Source organism: Anabrus simplex, chromosome X, assembly GCF_040414725.1.
Source record: "Anabrus simplex isolate iqAnaSimp1 chromosome X, ASM4041472v1, whole genome shotgun sequence".
In the NCBI taxonomy this organism is placed as follows: domain Eukaryota; kingdom Metazoa; phylum Arthropoda; class Insecta; order Orthoptera; family Tettigoniidae; genus Anabrus; species Anabrus simplex.
Window position 1 is genome coordinate 159598615 of NC_090279.1, and position 16505 is coordinate 159615119.

The 16505-nt window shown below is 38.7% G+C and overlaps 1 protein-coding gene across 1 annotated transcript in view; it reads right to left on the reverse strand.

Moving 5' to 3' along the window:
• LOC136886061 (zinc finger protein 83) overlaps positions 1-13593 on the reverse strand; it is a 31278-nt gene extending 17685 nt beyond the window's left edge. Inside the window, exon 1 of the mRNA XM_067158789.2 lies at positions 13334-13593. The gene's annotated coding sequence lies outside the window, so the exon portion shown is untranslated. The remainder of the gene's footprint in view (positions 1-13333) is intronic.
• Positions 13594-16505: the final 2912 nt, after the last annotated feature.

Consider the following 16505-nt stretch of genomic DNA (forward strand, 5'->3'; position numbering starts at 1 on the left):
AGGTAGGATGGTGTCTAAAGCCATGAACAGACAAGGACATTTATTATACAATAGATGGCGCCACCTCGAGATGTCTCCGTGTGTACGTTCACCTTGCATGCCATCTACTGGCATACCAGGGAATTGCTTGTAAATGGCATGCCATTGGAGCATGCTATATTCCTTACCATCCTGGTAGCCATTTCAAGCAAGAGCGGACGTGAGAAGTGTGTGGTACATTACCGTGTAACTCTGCTGTATTTTTATCGTTAACTATTAAATTAACTATAAATTGTAGTTGTTACTATTTTTATTCCTTTTTAATTGTTATGGAGTGGTCTAAAGTCACGATAGATGTCCTGATTGAGGCCTACAGCAAAGAATCGTGCCTCTACAACAACAAGTCACCCTTGTACCACAATAAACATGCGAGACACGTGGCTATGGAAAATGTGCGCGAGGCTTTAAAAGAAATTAGAACATCGATAACAAATGGTGACATAATTAATAAAATGAAAAGTTTACGTACCACGTTCGTGGCAGAACTAAATAAAGTTAATAATTCTAAGAAAAGTGGTGCTGGGATGGACGAAGTATACAAATCTTCAATTTGGTACTTCGAAAAACTTATGTTTTTGAAGGACTATGTCCAGCCCAGAAAAGGGACCAGCAATGCAGCTCTCTCCAGAACACACGATGTTTCCCAAGGAACAGCCAATAGAGTAAGTACGGAAATTTGTAAGAATTGCATAAGAATTGGTTATTATTATTATTATTATTATTATTATTATTATTATTATTAGCGTATTCTCCCAATAATGGAAGACGTTAAGCAAACAACTCAATCAAGCTTTCTTTGGTTTCTTCTTGTTCTTCCAATAGGCTTTCATTCTCTCTGAGAAGGCTTGTTTACGCTCTTCCGACCATTTCGGTCTGCACTGTTTTTGCTTTGGTTGCTCTGATGTAACTTCCCACTTGTTGACTTTGTGTCTGAAGGTGTCTCTCTCTAAAATGTCTGTTGCACATATGTTTGCGTTTTTGAGGTCCTTTTGAAGTTCGTCCAGCCAAGGTGTTGAATTCTTAAGTGAGCTAACATAATTTAATATTCTTTTTGACAGTCGATTTTCTGGTAATCTTGTGAGGTGTCCAAAGAATTTCATTCGTCTTTCCTTAATGTCAATTTCAATGTTTGAAACTTTTTCTGTTGTTTTGATTGATTGTAGCCTGTAACCATCTTGGGTATATCTTGCTCCTAGGATTTTCCTGATGATCTTCCTCTCTTGCTTTTTTATTTCTTCTAATTCTTGTTTACTGTTAAGTGACAATGTTTCACTTGCGTAAAGGACTGTTGGTTTTATGACTGTGTTGTAATGCCGAATTTTTGTCTGTCTTGACATGCATTTTTTGTTGTAGATGTCTTGAACTAACCCTAATGCCTTCTTGACTTTTTGGAGACGGTTTTGCTGTGAGATCTTCTCAAGGCCTGTCGGTTCGATGAATTCTCCGAGGTATTTAAAGTACAAGACCCGGTCGATTTTACCGTATATTGTTCTCAGGCTCGTGATATCTGTCTTTGAACAGAAGAATTTGGTTTTCTCAAATGAAATCTGTACTCCCACTTTTTCTGCAGATTCCTTAAGTATCTCAAGCTGCTTGATGGCAGTCTCCTCATCCTCTGTTAAAATCGCCAGATCGTCCGCAAATGCGAGGTATGGTACGTAGAGGTTGTTTTTGGGAAAGCCCAATCGGATCGGTTTCCAAGATTCACGTTTCTTGAGTTCCTTCTCCCATTCTTCCATAACCTTGTCTAGGACGACGTTGAACAGAATAGGAGAGAGTCCATCACCTTGTCTCACACCTGTTTGAATGTCGAAGGGTTCTGAAATTTCTCCCATAAATTTCACTTTAGATTTTGTGCCCGTTAGTGTTTGTTTTATGAGTTCTAGGGTTTTGGGATCTAGTCCTCTCTCTTCTAGAATTTGGAATAGTGAGGGTCTGTCTATCGAATCATATGCCTTTTTGAAATCTACAAATGTGCATACTGTAGGCTTTTGTCTGAGGGCTCGTAGTTTAAGTATGGTTTTGAGGTTGAAAATTTGTTCTGGGCATGACCTGTTTGGTCTGAATCCTGCTTGAAATTCTGATAATTTGGGTTCTAATTGTAGTTGTGTTCTATGCAAGAGACAGGCTGATAGTATTTTGTATGTGACTGATACAAGTGAGATTCCTCTGTAATTGTTTACGTCTAACTTGCTGCCTTTTTTATGTAGTGGATGGATTAGAGCAATCTTCCAGTCATCCGGTAGCTTTTCGGTTTGCCAAATGTTTTGGATTATTTGTGTAATTTCTCTGAGTGAATTTGGGCCTAAATTTTTCAGAAGTTCAGCTACAATTCCGTCTTCCCCTGATGCTTTATTGTCTTTAAGTTTCTTGATATGTGAATAAATTTCTTCTTGAGTTGGTGGTGATGAATTTTCCGGTATGATTTCTGGCTGTACTTTCGGGAATCTCTTTTTAGGTTCTGGACAATTTAAAAGCTGTGAAAAATATGTAGCTAATTCTTGGCAGTTTTCCTTATTTGTCAAGGCTAGTTTACCATCTTGCTTCCGAAAGCAAAGGTTCTGTGGGGAATATCCTTTAATTTGGTTCGCAAAGGTCTTGTAGAAATCGTGTGTGTTATAATTTTTGAAGTTGTCTTCAATTGACTTCATTTGGACATTGACGTATTTCCGTTTATTTTGTCTTAAAATCTTGGATACATGCTTGCGAACTTCGAAGAATTTCTTCTGTGTATCTTCTGATTTGTTACAATTGTAGTTTTGAAATGCCTTTTTCCTTTCTCCTAGTGCGGTCTCACATTCTTGATTCCACCAAGGATGTTTTGGTTTCTTGTGAAGAGGGATTAGGTCCTTCGCCGTTTCGATGATTTTAGTCTGGAAATTCTCCCAGCTCTCTGCAGGTCGTTTTTCCCATTCTTCTGAAATTATGGAGTCCTTGATTTTGTGTAGATCAAATTTTGGAATCACCGATGTTTTCCTGTTGAATTTCCCCTTGGGTGTGAATTTAATTTTGATTCTGCTTAAATAATGATCCGAATCGATGTTAGCACCTCTGTGCACTTGCACATCATGAATTTCCTTTTGGTAATCATATGATATTGCCACATGATCAATCTGAAATTCTCCTAAATGATGGATGGGTGATCGCCAAGTTTTTTGCTTTTTGGGATTCTTCCGGAGTGATGTTGACATAATTTTGAGGTTATTTTGTTGGCATAACTCAATGAGGCGTGTACCATTTTTATTGGTGAATCTGTGGGCTGAATAGTCTCCCACTGTCCTCCTGTATTTGTATTCCCTGCCAAGCTGTGCATTGAAATCACCGAGTAGAATTTTCACATCATTTTTAGGGATTTTGGCCATTTCTGTTTCAAGTTCTTCCCAGAATCTTTCTGTTTTTTCAGGCTCCTTTTTATTGTCTCCATTTGTTGGTGCATGCACATTAATAAAGGTGTATTTTTTGTTTGTATGCCTGATTCTTAAGGTCATAAGCCTATTGTTGATGGGTTTCACCTCTATTACTGAATCCAAAACTTTTTTGTCTACACAGAAGGCCATTCCTAACAATGCTGCTCCTTTACCAATTTTCTTGTTTGTTCCACTTTTGAAGATCCTGTAATTATTGTAATCCATCATTTCTGAATCGGTGAAGAGTGTTTCTTGTAGGGCCAGAATTTGGATTTTCTGCTTTGTAAGTTCTGTTGTGAGATTGTGCAGTTTTCCTGTTTGAATCAGTGTCTGAATGTTGAATGTGCCAATGAAAGTGTGAGTCTTTCGTGGAAGTTTATCAGAGCACTCCGACTTGCTCTCTCGTATTTGCCCAAGCTCCCCAGAATCCGAATGCTTGGTTGCCACTTTAGAGTGGGTGGATTGTCCACCTGGGGTAATTTTGTCTTTACTTGTACGAGTCATGTCTGCTTGTAAGCAATCTTCTAGCTTTCGCTACTGGTGTAGAACCAGGGATTGTTAGTTCCTGGAGCATATTTACAGCCGCACCTCTGGTGATCAGACGCTGACCACTTGCCGCTTGCTACAAGTCAGACGCGAAGTGGATTTGATTCAGTTCTTCCGCTCTCTCTGCCATTGGGATATGTCCTCTTCTGCCGTCGAGGCCGTTGACCATTATTATTATTATTATTATTTTTTTTTTTATTTTTTTTTTTTTAAATATATAGACTATACCAGTATCTATGCTAACATTTTACAATACAGTAGGCCTAGTAACATTTGAACTGAACTAGAAACCATTATAATGTTCATAAAATTAATACTAACATTCTATTGTCTATGTCCTAGTATTATATTATGATATATTATGGAAACTGAAACATGAATCAAACATTTAACAGTTATTCTTCATTTCAGGTTGAATTTACATGCAAAGCTGTTCCAACCCTTGATGAAGTCCCTGTAGTTGGAGACTGGGAAGTGATGACGCCAGTTCCATCAACATCTAGTGATCTACCACCACAGTTAATTGCTTCACTGTCACCATCATCACCAAATCAACCATCACCACATGAAAGGAGCATATCAAGAGGCCAGAAAAGGAAACTAATCGTGCAAGAGGAAGACAAACTCCTTCAACAAGCCACTTCAGTTCTGGACTCTGTGACAAAGGAAAAACAGCAGCTGTTTGATCTGGATGCATTTGGTGTGTTTGTTTCTAGTGCTTTAAAACAACTAAAAAAAAAAAAGCCCTTGTCTTTCAAGGGAAGAGAGAAATATTTGATGTTATATTGAATCTGCAAGAAGAAGACCACAGGCTGAGTAAGTAATGAAGGAAGACTGGTTTAGATGTTCTTAATTGAATACTGCAAGTTTTTTTTCTTTCTTACTGTACTTTCTTGTAATTTCACACTGATATGATTTTTCAGATATAACACCGTCAAATTAAAATACTATCACATACATGTGGAATGACAGGAGCATAGACTGAATTATAGTACATTTTTGCCTTGTTTTCTTTCCTATTTATTATGTTAATTTTTGTCATTCACACTGGTATTTTTTTTCACATACAGCATAACATAGTAAAAGCTAACTTATAAAATAAAATACTAGCACTTACATATGGAATGACAGAAGCATAACTTAGATTAAAATATGAATTATGATACATTTTACATTTACAGCTTAATTAATGCAATAAATTAAACATTATGAACTTTAGTCAAATTTCTAGGAACACCACATTCCACATAGTTTAAATTTAATTTATTTTATTCACATTTATTGTAAGTTAGTTATATTTCAAAATATACTTCTGAAATGTCAATAATTACAATTCTTTATCAACTCCCACTGCCATGGCACAAAACCAGTAGTATTAAAATATTCTTGGTAAGTAGGCTATCTCTTATTTTCCTAGCATCCTCTGCAGACCTCTACCTCCCTACCCTCTGTAATCCTACAAGATTCTCCTTCCTCCATCCACCAGGAACAACTACACACTGTTCTGTATCTTCCCTCTCTTCTAGATGCCCTACATATCTTTTATTACCTGTAGTTAATAAAAAATAATGCAGTGCACAGGCAGATAATGCTATCATTTCCACTGTCTCCACAGGAAGCTCAATTTTTTTCAACAAAATCCTAAATCTGTTGCACAGTATGCCAAATGCATTTCCTGATGTGCACCTAGCCCTGCTCAAGCAATAATTAAATATTTTCTGCTGCTGAGTGAGATTCCCCTTATAAGGCTTCATGATGTTTTCTTGTAGAGGGAAAGCATCATCTGCAACTATCACATAGGGAACTTTGACAGTGCTCCCTGGTAATTCTTTTGACAAAGGGAAGTTGGCTAAATTTTTGTCCATTATTGTATGTAATGTACTATTTCTCAACACACCCCCATCACTTATTCGTCCATTGCATCCTACATCTACATACAGAAATTTATATCCTGCATCAACTAGAGCAAGTAACACTATGCTATTTCCTCCTTTGTAATTAAAATAGTATGAACCTATGCACCTTGGTGGCCTAAATTCAACATGTTTTCCATCAAGAGCACCAAGGCAATTTCTCCAGTTTTCAGGAACCTCAAGGTCAGCACTAATCTGTTGAAAGGGAAAACAGTGTTTGTATTTCGGTTTTAAGTTACATAGGCCTATAAGATGTACCGGTAGTGTGTTTTAAGGAACCATGTAACATTCATATACGTACCTCCTTGATGCTGAAATGCTTTCTCACATGTTGGTGTTCATCTTTATGATTCTGGGTTCTACCAGATTTAAAAGCTTTGTAAACTGTACTTCATCCATTCTCAAGAAATTTTTGTAGGATTCTGAGTCTTCAAGCCGTAGCTCGTTATTTAATAAGCTGTGCAATTCTCTACCTTGATCACGCCTCTGAATCCATGGTCGAATCCACCACCTTCCATTGTACCATCGTAACTTTCTTCTCCTTCGACGTAGAGAAATCACGGCAATAATAACTGCAGCTGCAGCGGCTATCGTCCTCGTATCTTCGACGTCAGCCATTTTCTAGCAATAACTTGCCACGGAAATGGTAAGCATGTGTACATGCTCCCGTACAAGATTGCATACAAGGCAGTGGAGCAAAAAATTGCACCATCGCGTGGCGCCATCTGTTGTACAATAAATGTCCTCGTCTGTTCATGGCTTAAAGGACCTCTACACCATTATCTACTAAAGTATGATTCAGTTTTCACTGTGATTCTCCAGCTCTGTGCTTCACATTATCTCTTCCTAGGTCTTCCCACTTCTTCTTTCCGATATGGCCCTGTCCGTGTATGCTCGAGGGTTTCTTACGCTATACCTTTTTCTAATATGCCCAATCCATTGAACTCGTGCTGAACTCTAACTCTTCTCCAGAGATTTTTCAACTCCCAGTTCCTTTCCAATATTATTACTCCTCACATTATCCTGCCATATCTTCTGTATTTCACTTTTCAGGGATTTCAATTTACAAGCCTGTACTTGGCAAAGGTCTCTTATTCACTAAGAGCATGTTTCTAAATTGTGCATGAGAACAGGAATAAGGTAAAACATTTACAAACTCATTTAGGTCCTTACGAACACCATCTTCTCCCACATTTTTTGTTGTAAAAGTCTGGGCATGGACAGCCTCTAGTGGAAGTAAAGTTGACAGAATTTACTCACTCCATTGTTTCTATTTGTTTTGCATTGCAGCAACACAGACAGGTCTTACAGCGATGATGGGGTAGAAAGGGCTAGGAATAGCAAGGAAGCAACTGTGGCCTTAAATAAGGTACAAAACCAAACCACAATAAAACCCATGGTGCTATAGCCCTGAAGGGCAATGAGATACCAAGGGACAGCTGCTAAACCTGATGGCTTGCAGAATACAAGGTGGCATGTGGTTGGCACAATGAATCCTCTTGGCCATTATTCTTGGTTTCCTAGACCGAGTAAATAAGGTACAGTTCTAACATTCTCCTATCATAAAAGTGCTAGCATGAAAATGGGAAACCATGGAAAAAGCATTTCCAGGGCTGCCAAAGGTGAGAATCAAATCCACTAATACACAAATGTAAGCAAACAGCTCTGTGACCAAACTTTGCAGTTAACTTGCTCGGTCTCACCCCACTCAATTTGGATGTGGGACCTTGAATTTTTGCCACAAGCAGGGCCTATATGTCCAATGTAGACTATCTTCCTGTTTTTGGTAACAACTAGTACTTCCTCTCTTACTGCGAGCACACTGTACGACCAGTTCATTAACCCAGCATTACTCGCTAGGTCTTTACATGCACCAATACTTGCTAGCGAGCGAAGCGCTTGCCTCTATGTTTAAAGGTCATAATATTTCCATGTAAAGATTGAGGTATTTTCAATATGTCAATTAGAGATTCTTCTTCCTTGTTTAGGCCTATAATGGACCACATAGATCTTAATTCTGGTGAGCTTTTTTCTTCCTCTTAGCCCAGTATCCCTTCATTCTAGCGCTATGGATGTCTCTTCTTTCTTGAGCCCATTTCACTCCTATTCCTGGACACAGTGATTTAGCTGTTAGTGACTGGAGAGAGTCACATGCCTTGATTAACTTTCTGAGATTTATTTATTTATTTATTTAACATGGCCGAGTGGAGTGGCTATAGAGCCAAGCTCTGCATTTGTGAGTCTGAACCCCACCATTGGCTGTCCTCAGAATGGTTTTCTATGGTTTCTGGTTTATGCTTCCAGGCAAATACCAGAATAGTTTCTCTCCATAGGCCACACCTACTTAACCAATTTCATTCACTACCATTCATTTCATCTTCATTAGCTCCTCAAATGAGGTTGGCATCAGGAAGGACATCAGGCTGTAAAACAAGCAATATAAATTCATCTCATCTCATTACCGACCCCGTATCAAGAAACAGGACTAAGGGGTAGACAAAGAATTTATTTAGGAACATAAATTAAACAAATTAGAGATAGGAGTACAGGAATATGCTTAGTATGAACTAAATAATGTAAATATATAATCCAGCATACAGTAATAGGAAAAATAAATTTTACAGCCATTCATCACTTCTGTTGCTTTCAGCGTCATTCCTAGAACACTGTTTGCAAATTTTGTTTCCAGGTTCAAACATCTATATAGCAGAGGCCTTGGAGAGCTGGTGATTCCATCCTCTCCTAAAACATATGGAATACAGCCTCCAATCAATGAAAGTGCCTCTTCTTCCTCAGAACTTGCAGACACTCTGTTTCAGAATTATGATCACTTTTGTAAACCTCATCTCTTTCATTACCATCACGTTTGTTGTTAAGTCCACTTCCCCCACCATTTCACAAACAACAGTCACAGTATAAACATTTCACCATGACGAATATAAGAACAAGTGTGAGGACTCACCGAGTTCAAGCGTGCCCCACCTGGCAGTGCTAGAGTGGGCTATGTCCACAGTTCCGATCAGCTGGTCTTAGGAATGGTGCCAGAGGAAATGGATTACTCCATAACTGCTAAGTATATACACTGCCTTTTAAAAACAATGAGAGATTACAATTGCAATACCATGGCAGAGTACAATGGAAAAAATCATACACGGAAATAAGAGCTACGACCTTCACCACACATTGCAAAAAACACATGTTACTCGAGTGCACACATACAGATAAATAACACATCACTCCCAGCATATTAAAACAAACACACATAAACTATTTAAAGGTATACTCTACTTACCAACTCAGTTTGTCGGTTACTGGACTTTCGAAAGTTTGCGTGAAGATTTGGCGGATGTTTGAGATTGTAAATCTCGCCAGATTTCTTTCATTCTGAAGAAAAATTGGCACTTCAGATAATGATAAACAAGCCTGGGGTTTATATCCATAACATGTTGAAGACAACAGCCAACTCCTGAAGGATCAACTGAAATTTTATCTATGGAATCGATACAATCAAAAAATATTTTGCCCCACATCGATTTTGAGTTCAGTTAATTTTACTTTCTCAGTCTGGAAAAGAATGTCACATATACTTTTTGAAGGGCGTGTTAAAATTCTTCATTATTGCTTGAACCAGAGTCTTTTATTTCGGTGAGAACTGAAAATGTACTTTGATTATTGTCAGGTAGAGAATGGGCTCAGGCCGAACACTTAATAAATTTAGAAGAGAGCTTTACAACGTACCCAGCCAAATGGTACACTAAACTCTTCTCAATCAAAGAGTTTTGAACTGCACTATCAAATTTAGGTAGAGAGCTTTCCCAGTCTTCGATATTTACTGCATCTTGAACCACAATTTTTTGCTTAATGGAAGTTTCCACTGATTGGTTCACTGTCTTGTGATGCATTTCCACATTCCACACTAACATACGCATCTGATAAATATATGAGGTCAAGATCATCTCCTGTTTAGGTTCACAATTTCCTCCTACATTTAAAGCCTGCTTTATAGGGATGTAGATACACTGAAGTAGATGCAAATGAAGGAAATCTATTGTCGACGGATGATCATCTGAACTGAAAGAATGCACAATTTTGAAGTGCCATTCCAAGGGATCCTGGGTGAGCTTTCCTGTTAAAACATACTTAATACCTCTTTCCCAAAGCCATTCACACATTTCCAAAGTAGGCTACTCTGCAGGGTCCACAGTTTGAAGAAAATTATTAAGAACTGTATGAGAAGGTGAATCTCTACAAAGAGCCTGAGAAGGGATGAATGCATTTAGTGCATCAGCAACAATATTTGTATCACTGGTAAATGTTTCAGTGTCATCACTACCTTGTAATCCTGCCAGTCCCATTTCTCAATAAAATTTCATACCTTTGGCAACACTGTCACTAAAAATTTGGAAGGCAAGCCTAACATTCATTCTCTGGAACAATGCTGGGTCTCGATGAGCAACTGTCAGCTTGGAGTGGGCTCTAAGCTCAGTATATCCTGAGAGATCTTCTTCAAACAGTTCCCTATAAAAATTGAAATTAATGATTTTGTCATGAAAGTGGTTTCTTATGCATTTCAATACATACACAAAGTCTGAGAAAGCCCAGATCTCTCTGTTAACATCTGCAGGATTAAGGATGTGAGGTTGTAGAGCACTTGTCTTGCCACTGATTCTTAACGATTTCCAGGCCTTTTTGTCAGACTACCATCACAAGTAAACCCAACCACCCTTGCCCCACCCTCTTCTAACTGCAAAATCAACTGTATTACAATTTTTGCAAGAATGTCCCCTTGAGTAGCATTTCTGCTTGCATAAACAGCAACTGGTTGCACCCAATTACGAATAAAAGGTATGAACATGAACACCAGTGCGTGATATGCAAGCAAGTTCTTCTGGAGGTCTCGTGTGTGTTCATCTAAATCAACTAATACATCATCTGGCTCCATGGCTAAATTGTTAGCATGCTGGCCTTTGGTCAGAGGGTTCCCAGGTTCGATTCCCGGCAGGGTCGAGAATTTTAACCATCATTGGTCAATTTTGCTTACATGGGGGGCTGGGTGTATGCGTTGTCTTCATCATCATTTCATCCTCATCACGACACGCAGGTGGCCTACGGGTATCAAATCAAAAGACCTGCACCTGGCGAGCCGAACATGTCCTCGGACACCCCTGGCACTAAAAGCCATTTGCCATTTCATTTCAACTAATCCATCTACTTTATGGGAAAAACTACTGAACTGGATTTCGCCTCTTAGTTTAACTTCATCCAAAATAACAACACCATAACATGAATTATCACTCTTTTCATTCTTAAAAAAAATCTGAAATAGCATTTATGCTATGCGTATTAACTCCATAAGGGCACTTAAGCCCTTTACAAATTTTTCTCAAGTGACTTACTGAGGGCAGAGGCAAGAGGTTATGTCACCAACAATGACGGAATCCTTTCAGTGATTGTATTCTCAACAATAAACTCTCTAAAATGAATTCATTGCCGTACCTCATTCCATTACAAGATTTCACCTGGCATTTCTTAAGCATCTTTTCCTTCTTGCTAACGTGTTTGTTATCTCTATAATTAAATTCCTGTGTATTTCTAATCTGCTTCTCCAGCAAATTAATTCTCATTTTTGCTGAGTTGAGACTAGATCTAGCTCGAATTAAATTTTGATTAGCATTTTTTAGGTGTCTTTTGAGCGATAATATTGTCTTTTCGGCATCAGAAAGTACTCTAGAATAACCCAAAGTTTGATCAACATCAGACTGACCTTTTAATTCTCCATTCGCTGCTACACTTCCGTCTTCAATCATCTTTCTTCTTTTCCTGATGGTGTCTAGGTTAATTTTCCTGTTAGGAGTTTCATGGGACTTAATCTCACTTGAAAGGTATTTCAGCAAATTAGGGATCATGTGAGGGACTGCTCCTGGATGAAATTTCCATCACCATTCACTATAAAATTATCTGATTTCAGTATCCTTTCATGGAATAGCTCTGATCCATTTTTCAAATTTATTTCTATCCTTCGGTGGTGAAAGGAATCTTATACCATTAACTACTCCACCATAGCCTGACTTACAGCCCGGCACAAAACAGTACGGCATGTTGAACTATTACCTTAATCAAGCCACATAAGTTACGTGATTTAATTTTTTTTTTCTATTTGCTTCACATCGCACTGACACAGATATGTCTTATGGTGACGATGGGAGAGGAAAGGCTTAGGAATGGGAAGGAAGCGGCCGTGGCCTTAATTAAGGTACAGCCCCAGCATTTGCCTGGTGTGAAATGGAAAACCATGGAAAACCATCTTCAGGGCTGCCGACAGTGGGGTCGAACCCACTATCTCCCGATTACTGTATACTGGCCGCACTTAAGCAACTGCAGCTATCGAGCTCGGTACGTGATTTAAGTACATAACACACAATGAACTGAGTTTAGGAACTGAAAGCAAAGAAAATTCAACTTATTGACTGAAATATCTTGCACAGTAACGTCTCCCGCACTTTCCTATACCTGGCTTGCTGGAACTACTGGAACACGTGTTGGACAGAATCGCTTGCAGTGGTGGGACCACAAACTATCATGTTATAATGGCTGAGTCTTCACACTTGGTTCTTATATTTGTCATGATTTCACATTAAACATGAGCATGAGACAAACCTTAACTTATTAAATTGTGCAAAATGTGAGTAGCACTGTTACTCACTACAGAGCGCACAGCTCACCTAACATGCACTGTCATGCCTAATAATGGACTGAGAGTCTCAGTTTTCAAAACAATGGAAATTACTGACACATCCCTTTCCTAACAGGGAGTTTTGAAAGTAGAGGTCTTGTAACTTTCTAATAAAAAGCAATATACTATGGAGCTGTGTGCCGTGCTCGCCATGCTAGTAATCACAGGTTAATTTAGTTGAACCCAGGAGACTTCTAAGGGGAAGGAAGCGGGCGTGGCCTTAAGTTAGATACCATCTCGGCATTTGCCTGGAGAAGTGGGAAACCCTGGAAAGCCACTTCCAGGATTGCTGAAGTGAGAATCGAACCCACCCTCTACTCAGTTGACCTCCCGAGACTGAATGGACGCCGTTCCAGCCCTTGTACCACTTTTCGAATTTCGTGGCAGAGTCGGAATCGAACCCGGGCCTACGGGGGGTGGCACCTAAGCACACTAACCACATTTACTAAGCATTATTTACGTTTTGTTGGTTATAGCATCAACAATTACAAATCACTCACTACAACACAAAACTCCGTAAATCAGTCATTACAGGTGCAAAACTCGGAAAAACCAAATTATGTTTTACAATAATACCAACTGCTACGAATGTTTTAGAAATATTCACTAAACCTTATAGGGAACGTATATCTACCATTAAACTATTGTGTGTAGCAATCAACCATGCAAATTTATAAGATTTTATGTATACTTACGGTTTAGTTAGTTTCCAGACTTCTCAATTATATTGTGTTTTAATTCAGTGTAATATTTCACAGTCTTATAAGAATAAGGTATAGGAAAGGAAACGAAAACAAATTGATTTGCAGTCGACGAGATACGAAGCTATATTACACGTAGATGCCATTACATTTTCGAATGGCCTACATTTGAAAAAACAGAAGAGAGAGCTATTATCCACGTCAATTAGCTATTTGTCCATATTCTTCTTAATTCTAGATGAAAATGCATTTCCGAAGAGTATATAATTGTAACCATCACATATTGCAAATAGAATAAACAGAGTTTCTGCTATTATTTAACATCGTACGACTTTCTCGTCTAAATGGTGATGTTGTTAACGTTTATTATGAATCCGATGGTATCATGGATAAATGGTTAGAGTGCTGGTCTTTGGTCACAGGGATGCCGGGTTCGATTCCCGGCAGGGTCGGGAATTTTAACCATCATTGGTTAATTCCGCTGGCACGATGGCTGGGTGTATGTGTCTTCATCATCATTTCATCCTCATCACGCCGCGCAGGTCACCTACGGATGTCAGATCAAAAGACCTACACCTAGAGAGCTGAATTCCTCGGACACGGCACTAAAAGCCATACACCGTTTCATGAATCATAGTATTGTTACGGAAGGATAAAGACATAAATGAAGGGTATAGGAAAAAAAATCAATGTCAAATAAAGTAATTTCATTTCAGGAGAGCACATCGAACAGAATTTCAGAACTAAAGAATTTCTGTTTTGACAATATCAAAGAACCATGTTCGAAGCAAACGGAGTAATTGTTACAGTTGTCCGACTAGTTGAACGAATAGTCATCATACTGCCCACCGGTTCAGAGGGTCCCGGGTTCGATTCCCGGCCGGGTCGAGGTTTTCAATCTCTTCTGATGTATTCTTCTGGTTTTTGTGTTTGTCCCGACATTCTCCTCTTCATATTCAGACAACACACCACACTACCAACCACCACAGAAACATGCAACAGTGATTACATCCCTCCACTGGGTTTGGCGTCAGGATGAGCACCCGGCCGTAAAACAGGGCCAAATCCACATGTGTTATGCAGTTCACACCTGCAACCCCACAAGAGTGGGAAAAGCTGCAGGAAAAAAAGTGATAATTATTGCTCTCAGAAATGACTTAGAGCTTCACAATTACATCACACAAAGGACCCTGATCATTTTTACCTGGAATTAAACACAGAAGATAAGATAGTGTGTATAATAATAATAATAATAATAATAATAATAATAATAATAATAATAATAATAATGTTTACTTGTTTTGTGTAATTCGAAACTAACAACACTTCAAGCTATTATGTTCCCTGAGTGCTGCAAAATATTATTTAACAATGCATACACATTTTCATTTATACTGGTTTAATGGAAACCACTTTCAAAACACCTGGATTTTCATGGCTGAATGCACTGATATCTCAAACATAAAGGCAAGAAAGATTACTATTGGTACTGTTTCTAGTACCGGTATTGCTTAATAAATTACCGTATTGTAAATTATTACCTACCATCTAAATATCAACATCATCAGCATCTAGAGTAGTTGCGAGTGAGCTGAAAAACTGCTGAGCACCTGGACAACAAAACTCCTTCAGATGCTGGATATCGTCATATTTTTCCTTCGATATGAGGAGAGCACGTGCATATGATTTGGCTGGTTTAGTTTCATCCATATCTTCAATTGAGGTTTTCCTTATTTTATCATTGGTCACAGTATAGGTATACATCCTGTTGTGAGCTTCCTTCTGACCAAATATTGTTGCTTTCGATTGAATGAAATGTAGTTGTAGGGTGGGTCAATTTGGGCACTGCAATTTCTTCTTGTATCTTTGTCCCAAAAATTCTCCCCATTTATGGAACATATTTTATGTGCATTTCACAATTTGAAAAGGTGGCATATTTACCCTAGTACTTCTGAAGATATCCCTCCAAACCTCAGGAACTTTTACTGAAATGTGTTGATTTATGAGACCCATATTTTTGTCACATTCCAGATATGAATGACCTCACATGGGAAATGCCACAATAACAGGGTAGAAGCATTTATGTACTGTAATTGATTGGGCAGCAGCCAGTCGAACAAGTGAAACAATTCACTTACCTCGGTAGCATCTAATCGGAAGACTGCACTGTAGATGTCCGCTCCAGAATTCGCAAAGCCTCACCAGTCTTTCAGCACTTGCAACACATCTGGCCCGCTTCAGTGGTTGACAAAGCGACAAAACTCGAACTTCACAAAACACTCGTCATGCCAACAGCGATCTGTGCTAGTGAAGCATGGAGAATTACTGTGTAGACTGAATGGAAATTCAACGTATTTCACCAGTGTTTATGCAAAATTTTAGGTGTCACTTGGCATGACTGAGTCATTGAGGAAATTTTACAACAGAGAGCTGAATGCATCTAGCCAGCCATATTCTTTGCTTACCAGACAGCTGATACTCGAAGAACGCTATGCGATGGGAGCCACCAGGAGGCAGGTGGAACCCAGGCAGACCTCACAAATCATGGCATCAAACATTCAAAGAATACGTACGAATAGTTAACATCAAAAGGGATGATACCAAGAACGCCACTTGGAATAGGATTCGGCGGAACCTTGCTGCCCTATGTGCTTTGTCTGGAAGAAACCAATGATGATGATGATGATGATGAGTCATGTAGTACAGCAGCCTTATTAGTGTGTAGTTCTTGTTCTTATTCTGTCCAGCACAAGAGTTGAAGAATATGTGCAATAAGCACTCAGAAGAATCTAGAATTTCACTACAGAAATAGAACATCGAGCTGACATCATCAGCTCTATTCTTTGTTACAGTTAGATCAAAAGTGTAAAATACACTTTTTCCATTTCAGTGAATGTGTATATAAAATGCATGGCAGGACAATTGGTTGTGATAATAAACATCGTGGTACTTAACTTAGTAAGAGGAAGGTTTTTCCAAAATCCAATTGCAACTGCCTCATATTGATCTGACTTTTACACTTCCTTCCTGGCTTACCTTTTCCTCCAATAAAAATTATCAGCTCTCAGTTTGTGCAGCTTCATATTCTTCAAAATGGCCTTCTCTTCCTTTAGCAGCTTTTGCATTTTTCAAGCAGAAAGTGATGAAAGTTTCAATTTTCTTTGCA